Source organism: Drosophila gunungcola, chromosome 3R (genome assembly GCF_025200985.1).
Source record: "Drosophila gunungcola strain Sukarami chromosome 3R, Dgunungcola_SK_2, whole genome shotgun sequence".
NCBI classification, from domain to species: domain Eukaryota; kingdom Metazoa; phylum Arthropoda; class Insecta; order Diptera; family Drosophilidae; genus Drosophila; species Drosophila gunungcola.
In genome coordinates this window covers 27,810,310-27,829,151 of record NC_069139.1, presented here as the reverse complement: position 1 = coordinate 27,829,151, position 18,842 = coordinate 27,810,310, and positions in this window count along the sequence as shown.

Below are 18,842 nucleotides of genomic sequence, written 5' to 3'. Positions count from 1 at the left end.
GCTCTTTCTCTCTCTTTTGGGGCTATTCAGCGGCTGCTGATAACGAATCAGCTGTTTACTTATTTGGGGAGGTGTGTCCGGCTGTGCATGTGTGGGTGAGTGACGACTGTCTGGCTGCCTCTCTATTTTACTATTTTTTTTGTTTATTTTTTCCAAGCATATGTTTGTTGCAGTAGTTGTTGTTGTTGCTACTGCTTTCGGCTTATTTAACTATTCCTGCTGCTGCCATTTTATCGTTTTCCATTGTAGTTTACAACATTTATAATCGATACCTATGTATAACTCAAAAAGAGTATACAAAGTAATAAGAAGCATTAAAGCAGTGGTTTACCGTTACCGAAATATCTGAAGTAAATGAGTGGAGAATTTATCTCGATTCACTATTATTCACATATCAAGATACCACCGAATACTGCCGCTTTAATTTACGGTACATTTTTGGTATTGCTCTTGGATTTTAAGTCGCTGGTATTGCTACTTTGTTGATGTTGCTGCTAAATTGTTGCACTTGTGTTTACCCTTTGTGTTTATTAGTGCTCCTGTGTGTGCTGCTATACCTTTTTTTACTGCTGCCGTGATGTTGCTTGTGGGCCTGATGTTGCTGCCGTGATGTTGCTGCTTGCGTGCTTAATGACGAGTCGGCCGCATTACAGTTTGATTACGGGGCCGCCAATTTGGAAATTACCAAACTGCTCGAATTAGAGGAACGACTGAGCCCATGGCTCGACCGAACGGCATAAGCAGGAGAACAAAAGCAGGCAACAGGAAATTGGCCAAGAGTGGCACCGACAACAACAACAAAAACAACAACGACACAGCTAGTGATTGTCCGGAAAATTTTACAAAATTAGAAATTCTTGTCAGATAATGATTTATCCAACTGAAGTTGTTTAAACTTCAGAAGGAAAGAGACTTTAAATACTGGCTTTTCGGAATTAAAGTTCACATAATGGAAAATCCGTTATAATGTTACATCCCTATGATTGTATTATAAATCGTAGTCGAAGGGAAGAAAAGTATTGTGTTTTAACGATCTATAAAAGGGAAAACTGAAATACACCTCTTCAAGCGATAAGAACTAAAATTGATGTTAGCTTTCAATTTTAGGACAAAGTATTATTATTATTCATCGTTGATATTAGAAAAAACGAACCTTGAATTAAAATAGTATTCATAGAAGGGCTGGGACTACAATTGAGTATCGCATTTCGGAAGGAGTGAAATATATAATTTTGTACAATTTCCATTTAAATGCAGTTCTATGATAACATTCAGCTCTACTCGTTTTCTCCCCAGGGTCATTCTTCAGATCTGCAGTTTTTGGGATTTCTGGCAGTCACTCATTAAATCGGTCCAGCCCACATTTCCTGTTCCTCTAATCTCTGTCATCGTCTCTTTTTATGTTCTCCTTTGTGTTATCGCTCTCCTTCTCGGCTTCCTTCGCTCCTTTTCTTCCCTTCTGGCATATCGAATTCATAACTCAACTGCAACTGCCTTTCTCTTGTTTAAGTCACAGTCCGCCCGTCCGCCTGTCCGCCTGTCCGCCTAACCGCCTGTCCGCCTGGTACAGTGAAGCCCGGCGGAAACCTGTTTGCATTATTAAGTAACCGCTATGCCCGAGGAGGGTGTCCGAGTTCGACCGGCTGCGCTGCATGGCTTCTTCCCAAGAAGATTTTTGTTCTGCTGCCGCCGCTTCTATTGCCCGATGTCTGCACGAAACTTTCGTTTTTTATACCCGGTATTCGATGGGTGTTTGAGGTACATTTATTGTGTGTATTTTTAAAAACATATTTTTGTCTAGAAAATCCATTTACTTTAAACCGCTCAAGTATTTCTCCACCACCATTTCTCATAACAACAAAGACTGTATTCAATTTTAATTTTTTATAAAACTATTTCATATATTGATTAACCAAAAAATGTAAATAGTGGACAATATTGTTGTTATTAATTACATTTTCTGTTACAGTCTTGAACATTAGATTACAATTGCAGTCATAGGCTAAGAAATTTATAGAATTTAAATTCTAGATCGCTCAAAAATACAATATTTAATTAATAATCTATTAAAAATAATAAATCTTGAGTAAGATAAAAATGTTAGTAATAAGATTTATTTTAATTTTTAGTGCAACTATTTGTTATGTCGATTAACCAATAAATTATAATAGTCTAAAGGTTTAATACAACATATCCGAATTAAAACCATTTTGTACGAGCTTATAGGGTATTTCATGATCGAACGGAGCGATCTGGCTTGTCTTTTTCGTGTGTCCCCTCTTGTGCTGTTGCAGTTGGCCTGTCTGTTTGTCTGGCCCGCTTGTTAATTCGAAATAAAAACAGGAAAATTTACTTTACAATCTGTGCTAAAATCGTAAATTTTTAGCCCGGCTCAGGGGAGCGGCTGTTCCACGTCCAGTTTCGCAGGTAAGCGAACGAGGAACGAGGTACGAGGTACGGCAAGGTAAAGGTAAGCTAATCCGCTTGGGCATGACAACGATGACTATTTGTTCTGGGCTCGGATCTCCTGCCTCACCGCCCCTCCCCTTCCCTTCCCTCCCCTCCCCTCCCCCATCCTCTCGCTGTACATTCTGCTTGCGGTTCCACGTATTCTCGTACTCTCGAATTCTCTGGCCGTGCCTAGTTGTTATCTTTTCTTATTTAATTTTTGGCTGCCATTGCCGGAGTTGCTGTGCTGTCGCCGTCTAATCTCCCCGGCAATATCATCACGAACGCTGGATACCCGGCTCACCAGCTCACCAGCTCACCAGCTCGACATCTCCTCAGCTTCCCGGTGCGAGAGCCTGGCCGTTGATTGATGCGTTTCCCATTCGGAATTTATGCCATGGACCATTTTGGGCAAGCGCTAAGCAATTCATTTTTTTTTCCAGCCGAGCGGTCCTTGCTTCCCCTCTTGTCCTCCGGCGGTGTCCACCACTTGGTGCTGCTAATTCAGCCACTTTCCCGTCAAAACTGGCTTTGTACCTTTATAATTTTAAAAACAAATGGCTACAACAAGCAAAACCCCACTTATATTTATATGCAAATGAATAAATCGGAAAAATATTACACTTAGAACAGGCCTATTGTTGTTCAAAATAAATGTATATTTTTGTTATGAACTTCGATTAGCGTATTGAACGAAAGAAAATATCACCCATAGCCTAATTATAAACGGTTAAGACAAAATACATTTGTATGTTTATAAATCTACGTGGAAGAAAAAAATATTTGAAAATTGATTTACAAAAATGTTGGGTTCTGCTTAGTAGATTTTATTTAAAGAATTCGTTAACATCTTTCTCAACGTAATTTAGAGGATACATTTCTAACATTTTATTAAGAAGACATTTTGCTAGTATGACTTAGTTGCAATAAAGAATAATGATAATTTAGTTAAAGAATTCGTCAACATTAACAACCTAATTTAAAAAATACATTTTCAATACCTTATAAAAGATGGTATTTTGCTTATATATATGAAGGAGCTGCTAAGATAATGAATATTTTCTAGAAAGGAAATAGATACTGATAACAACAGTATAACTTTATTTATAAATATTTTTTAGTATTTATTTATTTAATTATTTAGTATTTTATAGCTAGATATTTGCAGCCAGCAACTCTTCTCTGTTGCCGAATTTATAGCACATTTTCCTAAAACACAAGGGGCATCACTGATCGCATCCCCTCCAGCTGCAATCAGCGGCTTGATCGAAGCGTGCGATACTCTGCCAGGAACAACAGCAACCACAGCGGCAGCAGCAACAGATACAACAGCAACATCAGGAGAGTCTTGTGTTGCGGGCACGTTGCCCATGGACTTCGGATGGCGACGGCGTGCACGTCGAGTGAATCTAAATTGCTAAATACCTTTTTATGGTTACTCCATGCAGTCTCCACTGTACCGCTGCCCCTGCTGCGGAGCTTTAATTTAACATTTTAAAAATGTATCTTCGTATCGCCGGCTTTCGCAGAAGCGATCCATAGTTGCTTCATAATGTGTTGTATACATTTTGATTTTCCCTGAAACCGAACTGGCCTCCTCATTCCTGTGATTCATCATGGAGCTGGAGCTGGAGCTGTAGATGTTGCCGCTTTTGGTAGTTGCTCCTCTGGCATGTTTTTAATAGCCCTTTGGGAATTATTCATTTCCATTGTCTCGCTGCCGTCCGATTTCGATTGCCCATCCAGTTATAAACAATTTCAATTATTTTTCTCGTCTCCTTTTCCGTCGCTCGAAATTATGCAACTAATTGCCAGGAATTCGGGGCATTTGACTCCCAAAAAGATGCGATCTCCTTCCTCGTCTTCAGATGTCCGTCAGCTGGCAAATGCATAATTAACCTGACCTTCGTTCGCCAGAAGGGATGACCAAGAAAACGACCAGGAAGGGGGTTGGGCCAGAAATTGCAGTTATACGACTCGGAATTTTATTATATTTTTCTTGTTTCTGAGGAGCGGGGATGGGTTCCTCTACTCCTCTACTCCTCTACTCCTCTGGTTCTACCTCTTATTTCTCATATTATGTTTTTATTGGAAATGCTATTAAGCGGATTCCACTGAAAATACTTTTGACGAACTGAATCCCGGAATGTCGTTCAAGTTTGGGTTCACAACAAACAAAAACCTATAGCAGTCCAACCACTTTGGCAAGCAATTATAGTTATGTCTCTGGGCATTTTAGGAATTCCATACATAAATACCAAATATCCGATGCAGTTGCCTTTCCGTGCGAGCACAAAATGATCCTCAAATTTGTCGGCGGAGCTATAATTGTAGATCGTTATCACAACCCATAGCGGTTTCGTTGAAGGGTTTCAGTTGGAAAGTTTTTCAACGACTTCAGGGAGTTGTTAATAAGGTGTATGCTTTGAATCATAATCAATATAGATCTGAGAAGAGAGTGAATTTGATCTTATGCTTTTTTTTTTAATTTTATTTGTCTGCTTTATTGATGAGCCGAACGTTGTTCTAATTGAATTCCATGTACTCAGAAAATGGTGGTAAAATGGATTACATGAATTTTTAATTAAAAATTCAAAGCCAATTCAAATTTGTTGTATTTTTGGAAATTATGACAATAGAAATGGGCTTCAATCAGTATTTTAATATTGTTTAAAAACATATGTACTAACCTTATTTTTATCGCTTACAAAAGTCTTTTTATGTTAGTTATTCGATAAGGTTAATAGAGAGCGTTTATGTTGTATGAAGTATATCTATGTATATAAGTATTATCCTGATATTAACTTCAAAAAATTCACGCAAATAATTGTCAGTCGTGCCAAGTCCCATTATCCCATTAGCCCCTCCCCAAAAATTTCACTCAAATCGCAAGTTCGGAATTTCTGAGCAGAGATCCGCTCCCCTGTGAGTAAGGGCCACTGGCAGTGCATATATTTAAAATAATTTGCAAATAATAACAGATCCTCTCTCTAGAGGTTCCCCAGTCTGTTGGAGGTACACATTATCTCGCAAGCGTTTTACAACAATTACGATGTTCTATACGTCGAGGCAATAAAAAAATTTTATAAAAAGAAGAGAAAAGTTCGACTTGGAAATGCCGGCGGCACTAAATGGCAAAAAAAAAAACCATCAAAAGGAACATCAAGTTTTGCCTTAAAAAGACACTCCACCGGTCCAATTAGTAAACAATTTATATGCACTTTGTTTGAGGCAACGGTATGAAGTTCGGCTATGTTTATTGCTTATGATGGAAAAAGAAATAGGGGGACTCGATTTGGACAAGTTAACTAATGGACATTGCAGTGGTAAGTTCTTAATGACATATACTGTAATATGCAATTGATGAAACTAGCATTTCTGCATTTAGTTTCGTCTATGCCGAATTTATTCAAGACCAGTTTTCAATTTCAAAGGGATTAGAGAGTACTGTTTGTATGACTAGAGTAGGGTGAGACATAAAAAAGAAGGTTCAGATGCATTTTAAAGGTGATTCTGACCTGGTTGAGAATTGCCATTCATTTTGTCCTAAAACTGGTCCGATATTTGTTTAAAATCTGAATTAAGCGTGCACAGGAGAAAACGGGGTTACATGTTCCAAAGCTTTTTAAGAAATAAGGGTTGAAATAATTTTTATATAACATCCTAAAAGTTTTTTTTTTCAAAATATAAGAAATAATTAAATAAAGCTGAACATTTATTTTAACTAGCATTTATTAAAAACAAAATTCGCTTTCCATGTTATTTTTCGTGACATGTTTGAGTTCATTCAAATAATATAATACTATAGTTATCTTCTCATAATATATTAAGTTTCGACAGAGTATTCCCTCATTCCCCTTCGCATTGTTCCCGATTTTGCATTGCCTTTTCTTCCACTTGGCGACACATTTTCGAGACATTCAATACGCCCCGGCTCAAAGTTTCCCGGTTGAATTGCATTTAACCCATTTGATTGCAGTTTCAAATTCCAGTTATAAACAACTGGAAAGAGGAAGCGGGGAGGGACTTCGAAGGGGGTGGTGGAGGCAGGTAACTCCGTTACTCCGGTTGACATATGGGGTTGTTTGGATGCCCTTGCCCTCGTATTACTCTTCCATATTTAGTTGCCGCTGATGCGGGCGCAATATATTTAAACAAATTGTTTTCGTTTTTATTTAGCTGGGACTCGTTATAAGGGTAGCACCTGCCGAATAAAAGCACACTTACAAAAACGTGTGGCTTGATTTGGTCATCAGTTTTTACCTCTTAATAAGGTCACTTTAGAGTGATATAATCTAAATTTTGGTCAAATTTCTTAACAGTATTGTTTTATTCATAAGATTAACATTATCAGTTCTTATAAATAGTCTTCCGAATATTCTCAACGATTATAAAATGGCAAAAAGAAGCATTCTTATAAGAGATTGTCTTAAAATATTTAGAATACTTAATATCTAGAGGCGCAGTGATAAACTGTGAAAAATTAACAAAATCTACTACCAACTAACAAATCATAAAAAGTAATAATTGCATTAAGGAATCATTAAGGATGGGTTTGTTTTTAAATTTGGTGAATATTGTTTAATGCTTTACCATTTCTCTGCGTGCATACTCCAAAAAAAAAGCGTACAGAATTCTCTTTGCAGATGGTGCGCTCGTTTGGCCAAAGTATCCAAGGGATTACGGCTGTGGATGAAATGTATCTGGCAGCGCTTGCGTTTTGCCAGGCATGCTATAATTTAGCATAAATTGTCCATGCTGTCGAGATTAATGTATCTAATGACCTGATTTGCTGATTTACAGTAATTTTCAGCTTATGCGCGCCCGGAGAATTGCCGTCACACACTCACATGCTAGGACTTAACTTAGCCGCTACCTGCAGATACATTTTGTTTGCCGTCCGTTTTCCAGGAAGTGTTCGCCAGATACACGAAAGATACGCCTGTGAGTCGCTCGTCCCGCATCCGCATTTGAATTCGAGATGCCAAATCCACGTATCTCTGGAAGACAAGTATCTTCGATACCCTCCGCTCTGCCTTTTACCCTCCTGCGGAAATGAATTTCCAGCCATTAATCATGCGGCCAATAGGATGTTGTCTAGCAAGCTCCACCGATGGCCAAGCACTTCTTCAGGGTTTTCTGGCCTAATGATGGGTTAGCTAAAGGGACTAAGCACCAGGTCTCTGGGTCTGTGTGATGGAAAAGTGGGAATTTCAGATTGGATTGTTGCTTACCCAGATTTAGTGCGCATAGGCCACTAGCCTCAAATGGGAAAGCGGTTTTGTTTGCGAAAACAGAGCGATGATTAAGAGATTCCGTGAACACTTACTGAGTAACCTTAAGCTGTATGAGTCATTAAAAGTTGGGTTTTAAGTTGGAAAAAAGTAAAACAAAATCTATGGTTTAAAAAATAAAGTATCCCATTAAAAGTGAGTCGTCTGGTAAGCAAGCATTTTAAAATTAACATTTTGAATAATTTTTTTCTAAAATCGAACTTTAAGTTTCAGTAAAGAAATCTAAATTTAATATATGAATGTTTTATATTTTATAACTTTAACTTTAATTTGAACTTTAACTTAAAATCATTATTTTAAGATTATTTTTCTTTTTTAAAAGTGTAATAAAATCTTCCTAACTGTGAAAATAAGTATGTCATGTGAATGAGCATAAGTCCACCTGATGAAGTGTACATAAACTCACATTGAATGTGTTAAACCGAAGGGTTTTCTCTATCTTTTTAAGCATTTCGAGCTATAAGCCATAATTTGGCGCTCAATCCGTCCGCTTCATTCGCATTCCCGCTGCACATTCAAGCGGCAAAGGGGTAAAAATAGGGGTTGGGGGCGAGTGGCTGAGATCTCCGCTTACAGAGACCCCAATCCCAAGTGAACCAAATCGAATCGAATCGCATCGAGTGGAAACGAAACGAATGGAAATCGAATGAAAATGGGAATTAAACTCATTGCACGGCCACTTGAGACGCCTTGAAACGCCTTTGACGGCTGTCGGTCGAAGCTGCTCTGATACTGTGCACTGAGCAAAATGTCTGCGAAATGTGCATCCTTAAATTCAGTTAATTCTTATAACTTATATTATATTACATTACTCGTTACCTTATATTTGGTTTCTTCACATCCTCAGTGTTCTTAAAGTACCGTAAACTAATTGTTTAAAATCGATTGACAATTTTCGTGATATTAATAAAATAATAGTATTTTTAATTAAGTAGCCATTAATGGCCGCAATGCATATGTGCTTTCCATTCAGGAAAGTGACTTATGCTCATGTGATTTTTTTGTTTTTCTTTTATGTATCTATATAAATAAAAGCCTATCAAAATCAGTGTATGGCATCGTATGCCCGTACGGCATGGGTTATTAGTTTAATGAATAAAATAAATTAGATTTTTTGATTAAGTTTAGTCGTCTGTTTGCTATTATTTTTAGCATAGAACAATTTTATCATTAAGGGGAACAGGGAAACATTTGATAAATATTCTTTTACATTTTAATGGGAAAAATTTGAACAGAATAGAATATTTTGCGAAAATATCGGTTAATTTGTAATTGTAAAGTAAAAAATGTAATCAAATTACAAAATAATATTCCAGCTTAACGCTGTAATTAAATACTGAAAAAGTGTTCAAAGCTTTAGAGATCTGTGCAGTAACTTAAATAGTTATGAGGGGTAAAGCATTATTCCCCCTAAAAAGGCTTAGACTGAGAAACAATTTTTATGTTAGAATTCTACAATGTAATCCTTGGCTTACTGTTTAAAACCTTATTTATTAGCAGAAAGTTTTTACAAATGATTGTATAAATTTCAGTGTAACAAACACAATTTAATTCTATTTTTTATGTGCACCCCCGACTCCCATGGTTACTTCCTGTTCTGATCCAATAACAAATCGATGGCAGCGATAATTTCCACACGCAGCTGCTGCCGCTGAGCTGCATCTATTTATCTTGCTACCCTTTCCCAGGACCGATTCCCCCCTATACATGTACATATACCTCTCGTTTTTCTTGCCATTTATGTATTAAGCCCTTGAGTGCGATATTGCGGCTCAAGTGCGAAAGCAGGGAAGCCTTGAGCTTTTCATTTTGCGAGCGGAAATAAAACATAAAAGTAACTCTTGGATGTTTAATGATAAAGTTTGCCCCCCACCCCCCTACCCTTTCCAACCCTCTGCCCGCTTTTGAGTGTGTGTTTGGCATTGTTCATTACTGCCACGCCCCTATAGCCTGCCGCCCTCGGGGCGATGGTTTTTGCGTTTTTGCACGCTCAGCGAGAAACAGGAATGAACAACAAAGAAAATAAGGAGCGAAAAACAAAACGGGAATTGTTGAAAGGGAAAAAACGCATTAATTACGCTTTTTCAGCATAAAAAGCAGAAATCGAATCGAACGGATATGCCCGGGGTGGTTTGGGTATTATTTTTATTGCCGCATTCCCAAAGGATTCTCCCAGGACATCCCGACCCGATCCATTCGGGCTGGTTTACCGCTTGATTATGCGCACTCCATGGATAATTTCTGGGCTGTTCCCGAAACTATCTCAAAAGTCCTCTGGCCAGCTGACACGTTCCATTGCAAAGCGATGGGGAATGGAAAGGACGGACCGGAAGTGAATAAATGAAAGTCGACTGCTTCCAAATTAACCGGTGCAATGACAAACGCCGGGGCAACACAAATCGACAAACTATCAAACACAAATTGTCGTTAAAAGAATTTGAAACAGCACAAGCTGAAGATGGACGAGGCCAACGCAGCCAAGCGATGGCAGAAAAAACAACCGCAAAGATAAAAAAAGGACGACGTAGAAAAGATATGAGCAAAAAAGGAACACCTGCTGATGAAACAATAGATAATCTTTCCCTATTCGAATATGTCCCTATTGGAATATATCGAATAAGGGAACCGTCTGTTGACCTTAGTTTGGCTATGTTGCTGATCTTAATATGGACTAGCTGTTTTAAGTGGATTAAATCCTGCCAAACCGAAGCATTGTATGTTAAGTGTAGTTATATTTTTAAATTCTTTAAACAATATGAGTCTGTTGAGCTTTAAGCTAGTTAATAATTTTAATGAAGTAAATTAAAAAAATGTGTCTGATCTTTAGGCAACGCCTTTTGGTGCTAGGCTAAACCAATTAGTTTTTAATTCAATTAAATTTTCTAGTTCAATTTAATATTTTGAATGTGATGACCTCGAATCTGAAAAAAAAGACTATACATTTTTCCTAAAAAATCTTTAGAGCCGTTAGTTAAGTAAGGGAATGGACCCTTTGGTAAGCAATGTTGAGTTACCGGTATCACTTAGTCGTATCTTATATTTTTTTATTTCGGCACATATTTGCATAGAGATATTTCAAACATTTTTTAAACTTTTCAAGCCAAATTTAAGTTTACTTAAACATGGTAAACAAGTATGTTAACTTGATTTGAAAAGAGTAATTCTTTATTTCTAAATATAATCACAGCAGATCTGAAATTTAGGAATTGAATTTTAAAACTTTTCTTCCTCAAGATGGTGTATTGAAATGAGAAAAACTTTGATAAAAGTACTATTATCTTGGCCGCAGCTGTCTCACCGCAGCACTGCCGCTGCAACTGTCGCTAATTGCTCGACTGAGGACTGTGGACCCCTGTCTGCGGGGTTAGAGGGCGTCGGAGGGGGGGAGGTTAAATATTGTTGCCAGGAAGTTGTTGAAAATCAAGCGAAACGAAATGACTTGGCCGGGACTGTCTTCCACCCCGCAGCCGATTTCTATATCTCCGACTGCAGACCGCAAACCATCGGCAAAGGGCAGATTAAGGGAAAGGCAGCGGGCGCGAGGGGTGCTCAAACAGTTGCCCCGGGCGGCGAGGGGAGCTGCAAGACTCATTAGCATTTTTTGCTGGCGGTTGGCTTTTATTATATGCATGTTTTTTCCCTCGTTTCTCCTTTTTTTATTGATAATTTATGCAGTCGCACTTGCGGGCTGTAAATCGTTTGATAACACGCAAAACTTGCCAACAAAAAGTGCCAAAATATGTGCCTAGAAGGTCCAGCATACACATGGTTGTGCTGACTCTGTAAATTTATTGTTTTATTGTTCCATCTAAAATTTGTGTTTTAGTTTTACGATCGATTTTGTGCGATCATGTATGATTGGATGGCTCAGGCGTTGAGCCAAACACAACTCGGAGGAACCCTACTCAAAAATTTTTACTTGTGTTATTGATTATAATGTATAAGATATAATATGTATTCCTTTTATGGTCAAATGGCTTTCGTAACCCTTTTATATATATGCATAAGTAAATAAAATCACTGTTTTTTTTATAAATTTTAATAGCATATTTATTTTTATATCATTATTTTTCATAACAACAAAAAAAAACTGTTTCTGATTACTTCCACCACCATATGGGGATTTTTCGACTTAACCAATCTGAATCCGAAATCTCAAAGGCTATAAGACTTTTAATTAAAAACAACCAACAAAGATAAACGGGGGGTCACGCGGTTGATCTCTATCTAATTCATGGACATTCTTTGTGCTTGCTTCCTGTCCTTACTATGTTTTTTAAAAGCCTGTCGAAATGGTCATGATGCACAGCGAATATCTGAGAGACGCCATAAGAAGCTATCTACACAACCATCCATCCATCCCATTATTTCCCGTTTATCACCTTGTTTTCCCCGTACCTCACCAAGCATTGTTGTCCTTTCCCACCATTTCGCAAACTGCGTTTGCCTATTGTCTGTGTTGTTGCTTTTATTGTTATTACCATCGTGTATTGTATTACCATATCTATTCGATCCCGTCACTACTTAAGTTCTATTGTGCACCGCCTGGGTCACATGTGGGCCCCCTCTACCTCTCTCCCGGCACTTAAAAAAAAACCGACCTAAAAGACAAACAAACAAATACATAATATTCATAATATACGCACAATACAAATATCTAGAAAGCAGGTAGTACAATACAGTTCTAGCATAAATCAAATAAATTATAAATTATAAAACAGTAGATTTCATAAATACAACTTTACTTTATTAACTTGGAAAAATATAATTCCAACTGGTTCTATTGTTTCCTAGTTTTGGTTTAAAAAAGTTAGCCCTTCTTCGTCTTCTAAATAATTTTTAATTTTGAATATCAGCATTGAGTATATCTTATTCATGAAATATTTATCTCAGTGCACCCTTGTATCCCTGTCCCACTTTTGTGGCCCCTTTGTGTTTGTGTGAATGTGACAGAGTGGACAGTGCCAGGGGCAGAAAGCAGGGGCAGTTGTAATATGTAGAGAATAAAGAACCAGCAGAGGAGCCGCAGCAACGGAAGCCTAAGAAATTGCGAAACATGTCACTGGCAAACGGCGACGTCTGCTAGAAAGGGACCACAACCACAGAGAGATGCATCTCAGATAAATAAGGGCTGAAAGGGAAAGGAGCGGGGAATGGATGCACAAACAAAAGTAAAAAGTTACCCGGCGCAACTAAATTAAATACATCCAGCAGTGCCCCCATTTTCCACTTTCTTTTGAAGCACTTACGATTTTTCTTAAGAAAATGTAATACAGAGTTAATTAAATTTAAAGATTTTTTATTTAAATCTAAGCTCAACGTAAGCTTATAAACCTTACATTAAATTTATACTGTTTTCCTGCTCATTGTGGTTAAATTAGCCATTGTGGTTAATAGTTACCACTACCTTGGTCTTACTTATACTCTTTAGATTCAAGGCTAGGAAAAATGTAATTGGTTGGAAATAAAAATGAGAACCTGATTGTGAAATATATAAATGATCTGATAGAAAATTTGCGGTAGAAGTAAAACATTCCCCACCTCCCCATTTTTTCGACCCAGTGCTAGTTGTTCATTAAGTACTGGCCAACGCCCCTTTGGACGTTTTCGGGTGGCAACTGGCACGTGCCATAAATTCGGGTGTAAATGGAGCATGCCCAGAACTGTATCCTGTATCCAAGCTGGCTTTGGCGTTATCTTACAATAAATTGCTGTCTTAGTTTTGTGGGTGGAATGGAAAGCAACCCTCGGCGCCTCCACTGCGAGCTTTGCCGCCCCCGCAGACTGCTCACCGCTCCCCGGAAAATTAATATTAATTTGGAGTGTGTATTATTATATTACACGGAAGCGGCGCGGCAAACGAAACTTTGACATGCCGTCCTGACGTCTTATTAAATATGCACGAAGCCAAATCAAAAGTTTTTAGTGAACGGAGCAGGGAAGTAAACCTGAATGGCCTGACAGCCTGCCTTCATCTTCATCCCCTTTGGCTGGTTGTTCGGCTTGGTGGGCTTGTTGCCTCTGTCTCCGCCTCCTGGTAATAAAAAGTAATTAAATTTCTGGCTTTGCCTTTCCGTTGCCATTGGCAATATGCATTTCCACTGCTGCAATTTCGGGACTTACATAAAACGGAAGCCAAGCCTCGCGGGGGAAGGGTACGTTTGGAGGCAATAATGGCACCAAGTTCAAAGCCTTTTTTGGCAACGGTCATTTATAATTAGGAAAAAAAAGATCCACGAGCCAAGGCTTTTTGAGTGAGAGCAATTAAATGAATACTTTTAGTCCAAGCTGGACGATTTCAACCCACTTATATTAAATAAGCAGATAGTCAGGGCAATATGTGCGATTGAAATAAAAAGCTTTATTTTTCATCTGACACATCAGCCAAATATATTCCGATAATTCATATTTCATATTCAAATACTGAAATATTAATTCATCTAAAGGCCCAAGGTATCCCGATTTAATTAAAAACTGCCTTCGAAATCACATTGGTGCAATAATGCCGAAAGATGTGAATCTCTGCGTGCCCCTCCCGATCAAAGTAAATTAGACTTGGGCTTCGCCTTTCTGCCGACACGGACAGGAAATTAAAAATATTTGATTTTCGAAAATTCCCTTAAAGAATTTCAATCGATAGGTCTTTGATCTGGGCTGCACCCGCGGCGCCTTATTTTCCCTTCTGCCCTCCGCCCTTCTCTAATTCACCCCATCTTCCATTCATCGCGATTTGTTTGAATCTTTCATTAGACGCACCTAAGAAATTTCAGCCCGAGTCTCGCCCCGAATCGTGTTGCCTTTCATCTCCTGGCAGTTTGGCAAGAACAGCAGCGCAACTTGGCCATACCCAAATGCTAACGTTCTAGAGTGCACTGAAAGAAACCAGAATAGCACCGAAAACACACTGCAATATTAAACTATCAGAACATCTTATGGTTAGCCAACAGTTTGGTTAATAGTCGGATTGTTGATATTAAATTATATTTTGTTTGATAAATAAAAATTAAAGAACTTTAAGTAGGATAATATTTCGAATTTTACTTATTGCACTTATTTATAAATAAATAAGAATACTTAACTTAGAATACTTACTTAGAATACTGTGTAACGGTATGATTGGGCAGAAACGATAAATGGTTAAAAATAGTCATTCGTGCTGAATTTGCTCAACTTGAAAGAGGAGATGAGTAAACCCCCATTTTATAAGAACTAGAGCCACTGCAAAAAAAATCACAGATATTTCTCTCAGTGTATCCATCGTGCCATCATGCTGGCGTGCTCAGTGCTCTTGCGCCTAATTGCCATGGCATTCTGGGCGCAGCCTGAGCATCGGGATCTATACTTTTCGGGCCCGGCAACGGGAGCCAAGAAGAGCCGAATTACGAAATGTTTGCCTCAAGGCAGGGCTCAGACAAGGTGTTTACACCACATGAATCCCCTCAAACTTCCCCTGCACATCCACATCCACATCCACATCCACATCTACATCCAGAATTCGGCTTGAACTACACTCGCAATGGCAACTGAAACCGAATGAGAATGGCAATTACGTGAACGAAAGTTGGCCAAAGACCCAGCACTCTGTCCCTGGCAAACCCCCAGCCATTGGCAGGCGTTTAAAATATTTGAACAGACGGCAGACAATTGAACTCGGTCCGGAACGTACAACATACGGACAAACGAGCGCGCGGACAAGCGGACATGCGGACACACACGGACAGGACTCCGGACGGACGGACGGACAGGAAGCGGCGGGGGCAGGTGCAACACACTCAGCAACAACTAGCGCTATGGAAACTACAGCCCAGACAGGCAGCACATAAAAATTTATAGAATATTTACGTGTGGCAGCAGCCTTTTACCTGTTTCCTTCAGCCAAGTGCCACGTTTAAGAGTTCGAGTTTCGAGAGTGTGAGGGCGGCAGTTGCCAAAAAAAAGCGATCCACGTAAAGTCAACTGCAAAATGCTCGACCGGTGGCTTATTTGGGAAAGTTTCGGGAGTCAGTAGGTGTCAGTAGGTGTGTTCTCTCAGCAGTGTTGCCTGCAAATGTTATTTTAATATTATATTCTGCATACTTAAAGGAAGACTATTGTTTTTATTTCATTTTTTCTATTTTTTGTTAAAATGAATTTAGTATGACTTTTCCTTCTTTTTATTTTTGTTAAAAATCATAATTTCCCAACAGAAACAAAGTTTTAAAAAAATATATATATTTATACTGTAAGGTATGCCTTAACTAATGTTTGTTATCGTCTAAATATTTATTTTATTTTTATGTTCATGATGAGTCTTAATAATTTATTGATATACAACAGAATCAGTTTTAAATGTTTTATTTTAAAATTGGATAAGACACTAATTCAAATTTGACTAAATCAGTATTTAAAAAACCAGCTAACAAAATGCCACTTTTAAAATGGAAAAATAAACAACCAAAAAATAACAAGCAATCGATCAATCGTTTTTTATTGATGTCGAACATTTAATTCTTTTGAACTAAATCAATTAGATACAAATCAGAAAGACATGCTCAGATACTTTTATTTAATTGACCATAAGCTAAGGGTTTCCCAGCTGTCTGGCATGTTGCAAATCTGTGTAAAATGTGATTCGATTCCCTGCTTCCGTTGCAAAATTTAATTAAATGCAATTTCGCAGCATTCTACTTAGATCTTTCATGCGTGTGCGGAATTCCGCCCGGAAACTGCCTCTAATTAAGTGAATTCACTTGGGCAAGTTGTAATTTTATGCAGAATATCCAAGAATTGCTGCTCTCCAGAAACCCTCAAAAGATCGTGCAGAAGTAAAACCAACCCCAGGCAGGCGAATAAATGGGAAAATCATCCGAGCTAACAGCAGGTGCCTGGCCGACTGACGGGCTGACTGACTGGAGAGTTCTCCCTCGGGCCGAAGCTATCCGGAATTGAAGTTAAAAGTTATCTGTCTGCCAGAGCACCACCCTCCGCTCGCCTGAGTGGCTAAATTCATTTGGCAGCCAAATGCAAATTATTACAACTTACTTTTCTTTTTTATATATTTTTCCAGGGCAGAAGGGGCCGGCTGGCTGAGTCTGAAAATTATTTACTCGAAAGGAGGCGGAAATTCCGGCAGCCAAGCAGAAGTTCCGAAGGGTTGCTTTTGCCTCCAAGTTTTTGGGCCAAGTTATCACGTGCGAAGGGAAAGTTGTGGAAAAAGGGCTGAACAACTTCGACTTCCGTATGTAGTCGCTTATGATTTGCTTTTAGCAGCGTTTCGTATAAAGATATCGGGTCTGTTTCCTGTGCTCCGTGGACACCCGTCTTATAAATCATGCAAAGGGGTTGGCACTGGCGATAAGGAATCTCCCCACTTCCCCGATTTTCAAGAGTCTCGTGTGCATTTTCTCAGGCCCTCGCCTTCGCAATTGTCATGTAAATCAATGCAACTGGCGCGCATCGCTTCCCAAAATCATTTCCATAGCCGTAGTCGTACCGCCCCTCACCCTTTCCCTTCCATTTCTTTGCACTCTAAAGGAGATGGTTTTCCCTAGTTCATTCCGTGGGCCTGCATTTTGCGCTTAAATAAAACCAATTGAAGCGTAAATCTTTCACGTCGTTCCTGCAGCCGATAACGAATCGAATAATGAGTGGGAGCGATTGATTTGGGGTGGAATGGAGGCGGAAAGAAAATCTGGTGGCCAGGGGCAAAGGTTGAGTTAAAGGGCGCAAAAAGGGGAATGAGGGTAATGAGCTGGGGGAAAAACGTGCCTGCAACACCAACACTGAGTAACACGCTTTTGGGCGAACAAGATTATTATTAGATTACTTCGTGGATATAGGCTTATCCATAAATTTAATTACTATTCAAAACATTTCCTACTGTTTTATTTTTATTTCAGTAAGCTAACTTTAAAATTCCTGCAGGTGATTGCACCATTAAAATGAAGTAATTAAATTTATAGAACCTGATTTTCAGTGTTATTTAATGGCAGTGAGCAAGTCTTCATTAATTAAAACGGGCTTGCCTTTAGCAATTTTTTATTTATTTGCGGTGTAAACAATAAGCAATTTTGTATTGCAGTTTACAACGAGTTTTATAAAGTTTTTTAATCGTCATGACTCATGAGTGATTGTCAGTGTAATGAATAAAATACATTATTTCTCACTTTGTTTTAGCTTAACAGTCTCAAGACTGTACATTGCTGATTACTTAAAATGAGCTTTAGTCCCTCACAGATAACTGCTATGAACTGGGATCCAGTTGTGTGGTGTAAATCGAAACCCGCACGAAACTGACTGCCACAAAGCTTCAGTTTGCCCCATCCAAGTTCAGCTTCAATTCCACTTATTGATGGGGGATCGGGAATTGAAAACGAGGCGACCCAAGTCCCCTGCGAAAGGGCATCGAAGTCGTCGTATTCATTTCCATGTGGTCGCCGTCTAGTTTTACGGCTTAGGCTTAAAGCGAATGCGTCGGCCTGTCCCTTCGATTTTCCACTTCTCCGCCTGCTCAGCCTGTCCGCTGGCAATGGCTTGTATTTCAATTAAATCGCGTCAGAAAAAAACGTAAAAATAAACGAAACCTGAAGCGCGGCACATTTTATTGATAGGCCTGCCGGGGCAACGTGCCAGACGTGTAATTGATGTGCGCGATTTAAGCGCAATTGATAAGCGTCCGGACTCCGGAGTGCGGACCTGAATCGGAGATCGGGCAGGCATAAAAGAGCCAAGAGTTGGCCCGTTCCAGCCCTCCCGTTTGGACCATCCCTCTTCGCCGGGCTGTCCATTAAAAAGTCAGCAACTGTAGCTAATTAAGGCGACGTCTCAGCGGGCCGAGAGCAAAACTGGAATCAAATTCGGCGCATATCAAATTATGAACACAGCTGGCAGCAATTGCCGGCAGAGCCACAACCTGACGCATATGGATTGGCCATCATCCGCGCTAAAACACTCAGACAGTGAGCCCTCAAAAGGGGCGTCATATTAGATCCAAAGATTCTTGCCATCCCCAGAAATGTTATAAAATCAAATTTAAAACAAAACAAGAAAGGAAGCAATTTTCGACATGCCGAAGTTTATATACCCTTGCGGCTTTTGCAAAAATTAAATATTTTTTAAAAC